Source organism: Anomaloglossus baeobatrachus, chromosome 3 (genome assembly GCF_048569485.1).
Source record: "Anomaloglossus baeobatrachus isolate aAnoBae1 chromosome 3, aAnoBae1.hap1, whole genome shotgun sequence".
Classification (NCBI taxonomy): Eukaryota; Metazoa; Chordata; class Amphibia; order Anura; family Aromobatidae; genus Anomaloglossus; species Anomaloglossus baeobatrachus.
In genome coordinates this window covers 597504948-597520539 of record NC_134355.1, presented here as the reverse complement: position 1 = coordinate 597520539, position 15592 = coordinate 597504948, and positions in this window count along the sequence as shown.

Sequence of the window (15592 nt, the reverse complement as noted above, 5' to 3'; positions counted from 1 at the left end):
GATACCTCATATGTGGTGGAAATCAATTGTTTGGGCATGGCGGGGCTCAGAAGACAAGGAACGCCATTTGACTTTTCAAACGCACAGACGCAGTGCACTGATCGGCCGCTGCAGGAGGCACGGTCGGATGAGATACAAAAAGCGCTGGGATACGGTAAAAAAACAAAAGTCATGCCAAAAATTGAGCAGGGATGCTGATCCGCGCTCAGCGGGACACACGGACAGATGCGATACTTTTTTTTCCGTATCCCCGACGCTTTTTGTATCGCATCAGTCCGTGCGTCCCGCCAAGCGCTGATCAGGGATGCACATAACGGATCGGCATCCCTGCTCAGTTTTTGGCGTGACAAAAAGCTTTGGGGATACGGAAAAAAAAGTCCCGACAAAAATTGAGCAGGGATGCCGATCCGTTATGTGCATCCCTGATCCGTGCTTGGCGGGACGCACGGACTGATGCAATACTTTTTTTTCCGTATCCACGACGCTTTTTGTATCGCATCAGTCCGTGCGTCCCGCCGAGCGCTGATCAGGGATGCACATAACGGATCGGCATCCCTGCTAAATTTTTGGCGTGACTTTTTTTTCCGTATCCCCGATGCTTTTTGTCACGCCAAAAATTGAGCAGGGATGCCGATCCGTTATGTGCATCCCTGATCAGCGCTCGGCGGGACGCACGGACTGATGCAATACAAAAAGCGTCGGGGATACGGGAAAAAAAAAGTCCCGCCGAAAACTGACCACGGATGCAGATACGTTATCTGCATCCCTGATCAGCGCTCGGCGGGACGCACGAGGTGTAAAAATGGACAGGGGATAGAGGAAAAAAGAAAAAAAAAAGTTGTACTCACAGTACCCAGAGGAGTAGCAGGAGGAACAGAAGGCAAGCGAGATAGACAGCTGTACAGGAGCCGCAGGCAGGAAGTTGGACAGCTCAGCAGAAGACCCAGGAAGAAGGACCCAGCGATGGAGGCAGATGTGATCAGCCGGTGAAGACAGGTAAGAGGACGTCGGGGGGACAGCAGAGGGGGAGAGCAGAGGGGGAGGGAGATACCGGAGGAGCTGCAGAATAGAGATCACGGGGGAGGCTGGCAGATCGGGATGTCGGGGGGCAGATCGGGATGTCGGGGGGCAGATCGGGATGTCGGGGGGGGGGGGCAGATCGCAGGAGGGCACGGGCAGGGGCCATTACGGGAGCGCGCAGGAGCAATCACAAGAGCGCGCAGGGGCTGCAAGGAGAGCAGAGGAGGAGGGATAAAGGAGGAGCTGCAGAATAGAGATGGCGGGGGGCAGATTGGGATGTTGGGGGGGGCAGATCGGGAGATGTCGGGGGGGCAGATCGCAGGGGGGCACGGGCAGGGGCCATTACGGGAGCGCGCAGGAGCAATAACAAGAGCGCGCAGGGGCTGCAAGGAGAGCAGAGGAGGAGGGAGATACCGGAGGAGCTGCAGAATAGAGATGGCGGGGGGGCAGATCGGGATGTCGGGGGGGCAGATCGGGATGTCGGGGGGGAAGATCGGGATGTCGGGGGGGCAGATCGCAGGGGGGCACGAGCAGGGGCCATTACGGAAGCGCGCAGGGGCTACAAAGTGAGCACAATACTCACCGCTCCTGCTCCGTGACAGCAGCGGCAGCAGCAGCGGTGGCGTGGTACCACTAGTACCAGCCAGTGCTGCACGCTGCAGACATGTTGGGGGAGGGTCCCCAGACCAGCACAGGCCTGGGGAGGGCGGCCACCGGCAGATCAGACCGCCCCACTGCACACTGATTGGAGCGATTGCGCGTCATAGCACGATCGCTCCAATCAGTGCTGCAGGGGCTGGGGGCGGCATGTTTGAGATCCACCTATGATCTGCTGTACCTGCTACAGCACATCATAGCCGGATCTCACAGTATCGCACTATTTCCGGCATTATTTTTACCGAAATCAGTGTGAAAGATGTGGTTGGCGGTTCAGATTTGAACAGCCAATCACATCGATCGTCGCCGTAAAATTACGTCCCTGGTCGTTAAGTCACGTTAAAATAGGACGTAATTTTACTGCCCTCGGTCGTGAAGGGGTTAAACCAAGGTAAATCTACAGCTAAAAAAATGTACCAAAAAAGCTCTGTGTGAACATACCCTAAGGCCATGTGCGCACTAGAAACTGACTTTTTCTTAAGGAAAAAATGGACTCTCTGAAAGAATCCTGCACCTGCGGTAAAAAAACGCACCAAAATCCGCATTTCAGACGTAAATACATTTGAACAGCACGCTGGGACTGGGCCCCGCCCCCGACGTGCAGCAACGTGATGAGATCAGCACATTGCTGACGTCATCACAGTGCTGCGGGCGCCACACTGGATTCATCAGGAAGCGAGCGCTCCATGGAGGAGTCGAAGAGACAGGTGTAATTAATGGAGATGTGTGGGGAGGGGCTGAGGACACATAACGGGGAACATTTGTGAAGGAGACACAGCTTTGTGACAGGCAGAGGAGGAGTACTGTATTCCGAGGGAGGGGGGGAGGCAGGAGTGTGTAGTGATGGGGTAGTGTAATTTGTGTCTGCAGGGGGGTGGTGATGTGGGGTGCAATGTATTATGTCTGGGGAGGGGGTAATGGAGGGTGCATTGTATTGTATGTGGGGGAGGGGTAATGGAGGGTGCACTGTATTGTGTGTGTGTGTGTGTGTGTGTGTGTGTGTGGGGAGTGATGGAGGGTGCATTGTATTGTGTGTGTGTGTGTGTGTGTGTGTAGGGGTGATGGGGGTGCATTGTATTGTGTGTGTGTGTGTGTGTGTGTGTGTAGGGGGTGATGTATTGTGTGTGTGTGTGTAGGGGGTGATGTATTGTGTGTGTGTGTGTGTGTGTGTGTGTAGGGGGTGATGTATTGTGTGTGTGTGTGTGTGTCTGTAGGGGGTGATGCATTGTGTGTGTGTGTGTGTGTGTGTGTTGTGAGACTGTGACCGGGTTTATCTATGACGGCCGGTATGTCTCGCCCCAGGTGTGCTCCCTCTATGATAGAAAGTAACTCCACTCCAGGGTTAATGCTGTTTCCCTGCAGGCTTAAGGAAGGGTTAAAAGGAAACAGGAACGAGGGCAGGTGTGCCGGGTGTGAGGGAGTGAACAGAACTCCCTGAGCTCTCTGCTGGAGAGGCACATGTATATTGTTGTGGACTTTTGTTTTGGACATTAAACCGTGTGCTGTGAACCTTAATGCCTGGATCCCGTGTCTTCCGCTGCGCAGCCGACCACGCTACCTCACATATGGTGGAGAATCGGCGGGCATGCCAGCCCGGTGAGGTGTAGCATCCTTCCCTGGTGACCCGGTAGCACATGTCCTGGATTTGAGAGGCTATACTACAGCCAAAACCCGGTGACGCAATGGAGGACATACTAAAGCAGCTGGCTCAGGCTAATGAACAGCAGCAACAGACCAATGCACACCTGCTCCGGGCGTTGGAACGTCAGCAGCAATCTTTGCAAGTGCAGGACAAAAAGGCACCAAGAACAGCTGGTTCAGACCAATGCACGTCAGCAGCAAGCCTTGCAATTGCAGGAACAAAGACATCAAGAACAGATGGTTCTCCTGGCCAAGTCGATCCGTGCCGGACCGGCAGCAACAACCCTGGGACCGGATGACGACGGCAGCGTCCGGAAAGCGGTGAGACAAGCGTTGCAAAAGATGACCCCGGGGGATGATGTGGAAGCGTTCCTGGCGGTGTTTGAGCGGGTGGCCGAGCCGGAAAAGCTGCCGACCCCCCAGTGGGCTGAGGTATTGTCGCCCTATCTGACGGGGGAACCCCAAAAAGCGTACCTGGACCTCTGTACCGAGGACGCCATTGACTATGTGACCCTGAAAGCCGAAATACTGGCTCGGTTGGGGGTGAATACCTATGTACGGGCTCAGCGGGTAAATCAGTGGTTCTATGAGGAAGCCAAACCCGTACGCTCCCAGGCCTATGACTTGTTGCATCTTGTAAAAAAGTGGTTGCAGCCTGACACTCTGAGCCTGGCGCAAATGGTGGAAAGGGTAGTAGTGGATCGTTTTGTGCGCACTTTACCCGTCACCGTTCAACGGTGGGTAGGACAGGGAGACCCGAGTACCCTGGACCAATTAGTGTCCCTGGTAGAGCGGCATGTGGCTACGCAGGACTTGATACGGGACACTGAGACTTTGCGTACCGCCCGTCGGTCCGGCCCCTACAAGCCTAGGGCCAAGGACCCACCGCTGACAACGGTGCAGGAGTCCCCTACCGTCCCGTCTGAAGCCGCGGCCGCCATTCCTGAGGTCCGGAAGGTTCTGTACCCTAAACGACAACCCGTCAAGGGGGTTTCCGTCCCCATTAGATGTTGGCGGTGCCAGCGGGTGGGACATATGGAAGCCCAGTGTCCACTCACCACGGAGCCCATGGATTGTGGGGTTACCCGGCGGGGTTCAATGTATGCTCAGGTGGTATGTACCGCTGACCTGGTCTCCCCAGAGACGGAGCCCCACTTGTGCCAAATACAGGTGAATGGATGTCCGGTTACAGGATTGTTGGATTCCGGAAGCTTAGTGACCCTTGTGCGATCCACCTTGAGGGCTAAAGTAAAGGCCACAGGACGTACCGTGGGGGTGGTTTGCATACATGGGGACCGCCGAGACTATCCCACGGGGATTGTCACCATCACAGCACCTTGCGGTCAGGTGCAACATGAGGTGGGACTTCTTAACACTCTTCCTTATGACGTGATCCTATGAAGGGATCTGCCCTATTTTTGGACTTTATGGAGGGGACCCCCTAAGTCCCCTCAGATATTGGTCAGTCCGGGACCTGAGCCCTACAATCCTGAATCCGGGACGCCTGCCGTAGGGGTCACCATGATAGGGACAGAGTGTGAACCCGATAGGTCACCCCTAGAGGTATTGGCAGGAGAGGCTGAGATGGTCGAGCCCATCCCGGAGTTGGAGGCGTCCCCGGATACGTTTGGGACAGCCCAACTCCAGGACCCTACGTTAATGCATGCCCGGAGTCGGGTGACAGTAGTTGACGGGGTGGCACAGCTGCCTGGTGCCCAGGTAAGGTACCCCCATTTCGCTCTTAAGCAAGATTTACTCTACCGGGTAGATGAAATACGGGGCGTGGGGGTAGAACAGTTGGTGGTGCCCCAGCCGTATCGCCGGCGGGTCCTCGACTTGGCTCATAAACACCTGATGAGTGGCCACCTCGGGGTCAAGAAAACGCAGGAGCGAATATTGCAAAGGTTCTATTGGCCCGGGGTCTTTGGGGAGGTAAAACGGTTCTGCGAAACCTGCCCGGAGTGTCAGCTTACCGCACCCCTGACCCACTTTCGCAGTCCGTTGGTGCCGTTACCCATTATAGAAGTCCCTTTTGAACGGATAGGGATGGATCTGGTGGGGCCCCTCGTAAAGTCTGCTCGAGGGCACCAACATATCCTAGTGATCGTTGACTATGCCACCCGGTATCCAGAGGCGATACCTCTCAGACATACTGCGGCGAAGCTTATAGCTCGGGAGTTGTTTGCTGTGTTCTGCCGGGTGGGGTTGCCCAAGGAGATCCTTACGGATCAGGGGACCCCATTCATGTCTAAAGTGACCAAAGAGCTATGCTGGCTACTCCAGATCAAGCAGTTGCGTACTTCTGTGTATCATCCTCAAACGGACGGTTTAGTCGAGCGTTTCAATAAAACCCTGAAAACCATGCTCAAAAGGGTGATCTCCAAAGACGGGAAAGACTGGGATATGATGCTTCCCTATTTGATGTTTGCCATACGAGAGGTGCCACAGGCATCCACGGGGTTTTCGCCTTTTGAATTGTTATACGGGCGACATCCCCGGGGATTGTTGGACCTGGCAAAGGAAACATGGGAGCAAGAGCCCACCCCCCATAAAAGTGTGATTGAACACATTTTGGGTATGCAGAACCGCATAAGCGCGGTCATGCCAATTGTGAAGGAGCACTTACAGGAGGCTCAGGCCGCGCAAAGCGGCCGCTACAATAGACAAGCCACCGTGCGGACCTTTAAACCCGGGGATCGGGTGTTGGTATTAATCCCCACGGCGGAGAGTAAATTCCTGGCTCAGTGGCAAGGCCCCTACGAGATAAAGGAAAGAGTCGGGGTGGTTAACTATAAAGTATTGCAGCCCGGTAGGCGGAAACCTGAACAAATATACCATGTCAACCTATTAAAACCTTGGCAGGAACGGGAAAGCCTGATGGCTGTTTTTTCCCCACCTCCCTCCTCTTCGGGTCGTTCACATCCGGCTCCAGCGACCTCCGGAGAGGACGAACCGGAAGTAAGGATTGGAGAAGCCCTCACCAAGACTCAGAGGCGAGAGGCCAGACGGTTGGTTCAGCAGAACCCCGATGTCTTCTCCGAGCTGCCCGGTAGGACCAGTCTGATACGACATGATATTGTCACCGAGCGCCACCTGAAGGTACGCCTGAAGTCATACCGGGTACCGGAGGCTCGACGACAAGCCATATCGGAGGAAGTAAAGACAATGTTACGCCTGGGGGTCATCGAAAAATCCCAGAGTGAATGGGCTAGTCCGATTGTCCTAATACCAAAACCCGATGGCTCCTTAAGGTTCTGCAATGACTTTAGGAGATTGAACGACATATCCAAGTTCGATCTCTACCCCATGCCCCGAGTGGATGAGCTGATTGATAGGCTGGGACAGGCGCGATATTTTACCACGCTCGACCTGACCAAGGGGTACTGGCAGGTGCCATTGACGGAGTCCGCCAAGGAGAAAACCGCTTTTGTTACGCCAGAAGGTCTCTTCCACTATGTTGTCTTGCCTTTTGGGTTACATGGCGCTCCGGCCACGCTCCAGAGGTTGATGGACTTAGTGCTGGAACCCCACCAGGCGTATGCATCAGCGTACCTTGATGACATCATTATTTACAGCTCCGAGTGGCAGACCCACTTGGAACAGGTACAAGCGGTGGTGGACGCGCTTTGAACAGCCGGCTTGACAGCCAATCGCAAGAAATGTGCGTTGGGACTCACGGAAGCCCGCTACTTGGGCTACGTGATAGGCCAAGGAGTGATTAAGCCCCAAGTTAACAAGGTTGAGGCGATCCAGAAGTGGCCTAGACCCCTGACCACGAAGCAGGTTAGGGCCTTCCTGGGTATCGTGGGATACTACAGGAGGTTTGGAAAGGATTTTGCGGGACTATCAGCCCCCTTGACGGACCTTCTCAAAGGCAAGAAGTCCGTCATGGTGTGCTGGACTCCGCAGGCCGAGGACTCCTTCCGGGCCCTGAAGGGGGTCCTGTGCGGACAGCCCGTTCTTGTACACCCTGATTTCCGGAACGAGTTCATAGTACAGACGGACGCCTCGGAGGTCGGCCTGGGGGCGGTGCTGTCTCAGGTGGTTCAGGGGGAGGAACACCCCGTCACCTTCTTAAGTAGGAAGCTCACCCCTCCCGAGCAGAATTATAGCGTAGTGGAGAAGGAGTGCCTGGCGATTAAGTGGGCCTTGGAGTCCCTACGCTATTACCTGCTGGGACGGCAGTTTCGCTTGGTGACGGATCACTCTCCGCTGGTCTGGATGAGGTCCGCCAAGGAACGGAATGCCCGGGTTACCCGGTGGTTCCTTTCTCTGCAGAATTTCCGGTTTACGGTTGAACACCGGGCCGGTAGGTTTCAGGGCAATGCCGATGCCTTGTCCCGCGGCCCGTGTTTGATGGCGGGAGTTCAACCCCGCTCGCTTGAACTGAGGGGGGGGGTATGTGAGACTGTGACCGGGGTTATCTATGACGGCCGGTATGTCTCGCCCCGGTTGTGCTCCCTCCATGATAGAAAGTAACTCCACTACAGGGTTAATGCTGTTTCCCTACAGGCTTAAGGAAGGGTTAAAAGGAAACAGGAACGAGGGCAGGTGTGCCGGGTGTGAGGGAGTGAACAGAACTCCCTGAGCTCTCTGCTGGAGAGGCACATGTATATTGTTGTGGACTTTTGTTTTGGACATTAAACCGTGTGCTGTGAACCTTAATGCCTGGATCCCGTGTCTTCTGCTGCGCAGCCGACCACGCTACCTCACAGTGTGTAGGGTGTGATGGGGGATGCATTGTATTGTGTGTGTGTGTGTGTGTGTGTGTAGGGGGGTGATGGGAGTGCATTGTATTGTATGTGGGGGAGGGGTAATGGAGGGTGCACTGTATTGTGTGTGTGTGTGTGTGGGGAGTGATGGGGGGCTGCATTTTGTGTATGTGTGTGCGTATAATGGGTGATGGGCGGTGCATTGTATTGTATTGTGTGTGTGTGTGTGTGTGTAGGGGGTGATGCATTGTGTGTGTGTGTAGAGGGTGATGGGGGGGTGCATTGTGTGTTTGTGTGTGTGTGTAGGGGGTGATGGGGGGTGCATTGTATTGTTTGTGTGTGTGTGTAGAGGGTGATGGGGGGTGCATTGTGTGTGTGTGTGTGTGTGTAGGGTGTCATGGGGGATGCATTGTATTGTGTGTGTGTGGGGGGGGTGATGGGGGGTGCATTGTATTGTGTATGTGGGTGTGTGTGTGTGTGTGTAGGGGGTGATGGGGGGTGCATTGTATTGTGTGTGTGTGTGTGTGTGTAGGGGGTGATGCATTGTGTGTGTGTGTGTGTAGAGGGTGATGGGGGGGTGCATTGTGTGTGTGTGTGTGTGTGTGTGTATGTAGGGTGTGATGGGGGATGCATTGTATTTGTGTGTGTGTGTGTGTGTAGGGGGTGATGGGGGGTGCATTGTATTGTATGTGGGGGAGGGGTAATGGAGGGTGCACTGTATTGTGTGTGTGTGTGTGTGTGTGTGTGTGGGGGGAGTGATGGGGGGCTGCATTGTGTGTGTGTATAATGGGTGATGGGGGGTGCATTGTAGTGTGTGTGTGTGTGTGTGTGTGTGTGTGTGTAGGGTGTGATGGGGGATGTATTGTGTGTGTGTGTGTGTGTGTGTGTGTGTAGGGGGTGATGGGGGGTGCATTGTATTGTGTGTGTGTGTAGGGGGTGATGGGGGGTGCATTGTATTTTGTGTGTGTGTGTGTAGGGGGTGATGCATTGTGTGTGTGTAGAGGGTGATGGGGGGTGCATTGTGTGTGTGTGTGTGTGTGTGTAGGGTGTGATGGGGGATGTATTGTGTGTGTGTGTGTAGGGAGTGATGGGGGGTGCATTGTATTGTGTGTGTGTAGGGGGTGATGCATTGTGTGTGTGTGTGTGTAGAGGGTGATGGGGGATGCATTGTGTGTGTGTGTGTGTGTGTGTGTATGTAGGGGGTGATGGAGGGGTGCATTGTGTGTAGGGTGTAATGGGGGTGCATTGTGTGTGTGTGTGTGTGTGTAGGGGGTGATGGGGGGGTGCATTGTATTGTGTGTGTGTAGGGGGTGATGGGGGGTGCATTGTATTGTGTGTGTGTGTGTAGGGGGTGATGCATTGTGTGTGTGTGTGTGTGTGTGTGTAGAGGGTGATGGGGGATGCATTGTGTGTGTGTGTGTGTGTGTGTGTGTATGTAGGGGGTGATGGAGGGGTGCATTGTGTGTAGGGTGTAATGGGGGTGCATTGTGTGTGTGTGTGTGTGTTTGGAGGGGGTGCATGGTATTGTGTGTGTGTGTGTGTAGTGGGTGATGGGGGGGATGTATTGTATATGTGTGTGTGTGTGTGTGTGTGTGTGTGTAGAGTGTGATGTAGGGGTGCATTGTGTGTGTGTGTGTGTGTGTGTGTGTGTAGGGGCTGATGGGGGGTGCATTGTGTGTAGGGGCTGATGGACGGTGCATTGTGTGTGTGTGTAGGGAGTGGTGGGGGTGTATTGTATTTGTGTGTGTGTGTGTAGCGGGTGATGGGGGATGTAGTGTGTGTGGGGGGGTAATGGAGCGTGTATTGTGTGTGTGTATGTAGGGGGTGATGGAGGGGTGCATTGTGTGTAGGGGGTAATGGGGGTGCATTGTGTGTGTGTGTGTAGGGGGTGCATTGTGTGTGTGTGTGTGTTTGGAGGGGGTGCATTGTATTGTGTGCGTGGGGAGATGGTAATGGTGGGTGCATGGTATTGTGTGTGTAGTGGGTGATGGGGGGGATGTATTGTATGTTTGTGTGTGTAGGGGGTGATGGGGGGTGCATTGTGTGTGTGTAGGGGGTGATGCGGGGTGCATTGTGTGTGTGTGTAGGGGCTGATGGACGGTGCATTGTGTGTGTAGGGAGTAATGGGGGTGCATTGTGTGTGTAGGGAGTAGTGGGGGTGCATTGTATTTGTGTGTGTGTGTAGCGGGTGATGGTGGGGTGCATTGTGTGTGGGGTGGTAATGGAGCGTGTATTGTGTGTGTGTGTGTATGGGTAATAGGGGTGCATTGTGTGTGTGTGTGTGTGTGTGTGTAGGAGGTGATAGGGGGGTGCATTGTATTGTGTGTGTGTGTGTGGAGGGGGTGATGCATTGTAGTGTGTGTGTGGGGGGGGTGATGCATTGTATTTTGTGTGTGTGTATGTAGGGGGTGATGGGGGGGTGCATTGTGTGTGTAGGGTGTGATGGGGGATGCATTGTATTGTGTGTGTGTGTATAGGGGGTGGTGGAGGGGTGCATTGTGTGTGTGTGTGTGTGTAGGAGGTGATGGGGGGTGCATTGTGTGTGTGTAGGGGCTGATGGACGGTGCATTGTGTGTGTGTGTGTAGGGAGTAATGGGGGTGCATTGTGTGTGTAGGGAGTAGTGGGGGTGCATTGTATTGTGGGTGTGTGTGTAGGTGGTGATGGGGGGTGCATTGTGTGTGGGGGGGTAATGGAGCGTGTATTGTGGGTGTGTGTGTAGGGAGTAATGGGGGTGCATTGTGTGTGTATGGGTAATGGGGGATGCATTATATTGTGTGTGTGTGTAGGAGGTGATGGGGGGTGCATTGTATTGTGTGTGTGTGTTTGGAGGGGGTGATGGGGGGGTGCATTGTATTGTATGCGTGGGGAGATGGTAGTGGGGGGTGCATGGTATTTGTGTGTGTGTGTGTGTAGGGTGTGATGGGGGATGCATTGTAATGTGTGTGTGTGTGCGTGTGTAGGGGGTGATGGAGGGATGCATTGTAATGTGTGTGTGTGTGTGTGTGTAGGGGGTGATGGAGGTGTGTGTGTGTGTGTGTGTGGGGTGATGGGGGGTGATGGGGGGTGCATTGTATTGTGTGCGTGGGGAGATGGTAGTGGGGCGTGCATGGTATTTGTGTGTGTGTGTGTGTAGGGGGTGATGGAGGGGTGCATTGTACTGTGTGTGTGTGTGTGTGTGTGTGTAGGGGGTGATGGAGGTGTGTGTGTGTGTGTGTGTGGGGTGATGCGGGGTGCATTGTGTGTGTAGGGGCTGATGGGCGGTGCATTGTATTTGTGTGTGTAGCGGGTGATGGGGGGGATGTATTGTGTGTGGGGGGGTAATGGAGCGTGTATTGTGTGTGTGTGTGTGTGAGGGTAATGGGGGTGCATTGTAGTGTGTGTGTGTGTAGGGGGTCATGGGGGGGTGCATTGTATTGTGTGTGTGTGTGTGTGTGTGTGTGTGTTTGGAGGGGGTGATGGGGGGGTGCATTGCATTGTGTGCGTGGGGAGATGGTAATGGGGGTGCATGATATTTGTGTGTGTGTATGTAGTGGGTGATGGGGGGGATTTATTGTATTGTGTGTGTGTGTGTGTGTGTGTGTGTGTGTGTGTGTGTGTGGAGAGGGGCGCGGAGTCATTAATCGAGCTATAGTTACATTTAATACTCAAAATTTTCGTTTCATTCACCATGCACAGGCCTGAGTGGGCCCCGACACCCAGCCTTTCAATCGTAAACTTCAGTGATCGTACAAGTTCTGTATGATCACTGAAGTTTTCGCAGTTGCAGGACCTTTAGAGACATCACATGTGTCATGTGACTCACCAAAGGTCCTAGCGGTGCACTGCGGGAGTCCCCAGGCTTGCACCGACCGCGCTGGTATTCAGATGTATGCGCGTCTTTCAGGCGCGCAATACATTTGTACAGTGCGGCCGGTGACAGGAGGGAGAGCAGCTCTGCTCAGCCCCGCAATGTACCGTCATCATCAGGGCTGCAGAGGAGCGCGCCTCAGTCCTGCACCGACATCATCATCACCGGGGCCGCAGCTGCAAGGATGAAGAGGAGGACGCGCAGGCACAGATAAGCGCTCCAGAGGAGCCGAAGATGTACTTTTATATGAGGGGCTGCGGGTGGGGGAGGAGCAGTGTTATTTTAAAAGTGGCATTAAGAAGTGGTGGGGGACTTTATGGAGCATATTATGAGGCAGTGGGGGCCATAATAGGGCAGTGGGGGCCATAATAGGGCAGTGGGGGCCATAATAGGGCAGTGGGGGCCATAATAGGGCAGTGGGGGCCATTATAGGGCAGTGGGGGACATTATAGGGCAGTGGAAGGACATTATAGGGCAGTGGAAGGACATTATAGGGTAATGGGGGCCATTATGAAGCAAATTGGAGCATTATAGGGCAATGGGGGACATTATGAGGCATCAAAGATTTTGGAAGGCAGCATAGTATAATGAGGAGGGGGGGATTTATACAGGGATGTAGTTGGGGGAGATATAATAGAAAGAGAAATTTTGGGGGGGGGGACATTTTGGAAAGGGGCACTTTGTGGGACTATTTTGGAGAGGAGCAGTGTGTGGGGGGATATTTTGTGCAGGAAGCAATTAACAACCCCTTCAGATTCCACTTGTTTCCCCAGACATTATTAAATAAAAGGGGCCAGGATGAGGGACATAATTACTATATGGGGCCAGAATGAGGGACATTCATTATTAGTTTATGGTGGCACGTGGGGCATAATTACTGTAGGGGCAAGTTAGGGGACATTATTACTGATGAAATATAAGTTAATTTTGAGGATACTGTCTCCAATGGGGAAACAAGAGTCTGACGTGGTGTAGAAATTGGGGAAATAGTGAGGAATGTGCCCTGGGAGTGATCGGCTATAGGTGACTGTTATTTTCTGCAGAGACACGTCATGGCAGGAAGAAGTGATGACGGTCAGCGCCGGATGAAGAGAAAAAGCGAAGATGAATAAAGTCAGCTAGAAACGTCACTGGTAAGTCAGTCACGGTATTTCTCCCTTGTATGTGGTTGTATTCGGTCACTATGTGGTCTGTTCACGGTGTGGTGGTATTTCTCCCTTGTATGTGGCTGTATTTGTTCACTGTTTGGTGGTAATATGTGGTCTGGTCACGGTGTGGCGGTATTTCCACCTTGTATATGGTATTATTGATTTTGGTATAGTGGATTGTGTTGTGTATGGAGGTCACTTTTTCTCTCTATAAGGGGGAGATTTTTTCCAGTAGAAATTAAATACTTAAACATTTAACCCCTCCCCTCCCTGTCCTGCCCTGTCCTGTGACTATTACACTGCAGTAAATATGCACTTACAGAGAATCTCCAGTGAAAACAAGTAATCACCTTTACTAAGGCCACGTTCACACGCTGAGTATTCAGTGAGTTTTTTTTACCTCAGTATTTGAAGCCAAAACTAGGAGCAGTAAAATCAGAGAAAAAGTGTGTGAACGTGGCCTAAAGATAAGTGATAACTTATTCATCAGTGGGGTCCGATTGCTGGGACCTGCACCGCTCGTGCAACTTTTATCCCCCATTACACTGGAGCTCGTGTCCGACTCGACCCCTGATCCATTCATTCCCTCAGTGGCTGCGAGCGCTGCGCTTGTTATTATCCGGCTGCTCCACAGAGAATGAATGGAGCTGCGGTCACACATCCCACCCCACAGAGGATGAATGGAGCTGCGGTCACACATCCCACCCCACAGAGGATGAATGGAGCTGCTGTCACACACCTCACCCCACAGAGGATGAATGGAGCTGCGGTCACACACCTCACCCCACAGAGGATGAATGGAGCTGCGGTCACACACCCCATCCCACAGAGGATGAATGGAGCTGCTGTCACACACCTCACCCCACAGAGGATAAATGGAGCTGCGGTCACACACCCCACCCCACAGAGGATGAATGGAGCTGCAGTCACACATCCCACCCCACAGAGGATGAATGGAGCTGCGGTCACACATCCCTCCCCACAGAGGATGAATGGAGCTACGGTCACACACCCCACCTGCTGCTGCAAAAAGTTCCCCAATCTTCCGATCGGTGCGGTTTCCACTGGTCTGGTTCCACCGATCAATAAGTTATCACCAACCTACGCTGTGGATCGGTGATAACTTGTTTTCACAAAAGACCCCATTACTGCAAACGACTATAATTCTACATCCCAGATATGGTGCACAATATAGATGTGCAGGAGCTGCCTGTGTATACAGTCAAAGCAACACAATAATGGGGATAACGCTAATGGGTGTTTATATTTAGCTGTAGGGTGGGCCCCTGAAGTCAATTCTCCTGGTGGGTCCCAGACACCCCAGTCTGCCCCTGTCGCAGCGTGTAAAGCCCCTTTAAAGTCAGTAGTGTTGGTGTGCAGCATTACCCCTCCATACACTCTTCCATCTGGAGACTGGTGAATATTTGTCTTCTGTTTCCACCGTCACACATTACATAATTATCAGTAATGATCGGCCCCGGTGTCTGTACTGGATGTGACCAGTCATTCTGTGGGGACAGAGGCCTATAAAAGCCGCACTATAGTTTCCAAAATAGTGTTACATGTTGGATAAACCCTTCTCTAGTCCTGTGTATTCTGACAACACTGCTCTATGGGCAGATCAGGCTTTTTTTTTTACATATACAGTATTTATACTGAGGACCCTCCTGTACTATCACCACATATAGGCTATGTGCGCACGCTGCGTTTTTTTCTGACCACAAAGATGCAGCGTTTCAGGCCCCAAAAAAAACACAAAAAATTGCATCCACCAGAAAAAAAAGCATCAAACAAACCGCATGTGTTTTTGCAGCATTTTTGTCCGATGCATTCAATAGGTGAAAAATGCAGAGACAAAGGCAAAAAGAATTGACATGCTGCAGTGGTCACCACAAAGACGCAGCCAAAAAAACTGCAATGTGCGGACAGCCAAAATAAAATCTCATAGACTTTGCTGGGGAAGGAAATTCATGCAGTTTTGAGACCCTGATGAGTATTTACATACAGCCTAAGATAATGACACTGAGGGTACAGGATAATGACACTGACACTGGGGGTACAGGATAATGACACTGACACTGGGGGTACAGGATAATGACACTGACACTGGGGGTACAGGATAATGACAATGGGGATACAGGATAATGACACTGGGGGTACAGGAGAATGACACTGGGGGTACAGGAGAATGACACTGGGGGTACAGGAGAATGACACTGGGGGTACAGGATAATGACGCTGACACTGGGGGTACAGGATAATGACGCTGACACTGGGGGTACAGGATAATGACGCTGACACTGGGGATACAGAATAATGACGCTGACACTGGGGGTACAGGATAATGACACTGGGGGTACAGGAGAATGACACTGGGGGTACAGGAGAATGACACTGGGGGTACAGGATAATGACGCTGACACTGGGGGTACAGGATAATGACGCTGACACTGGGGGTACAGGATAATAACGCTGACACTGGGGATACAGAATAATGACGCTGACACTGGGGGTACAGGATAATGACGCTGACACTGGGGGTACAGGATAATGATGCTGACACTGG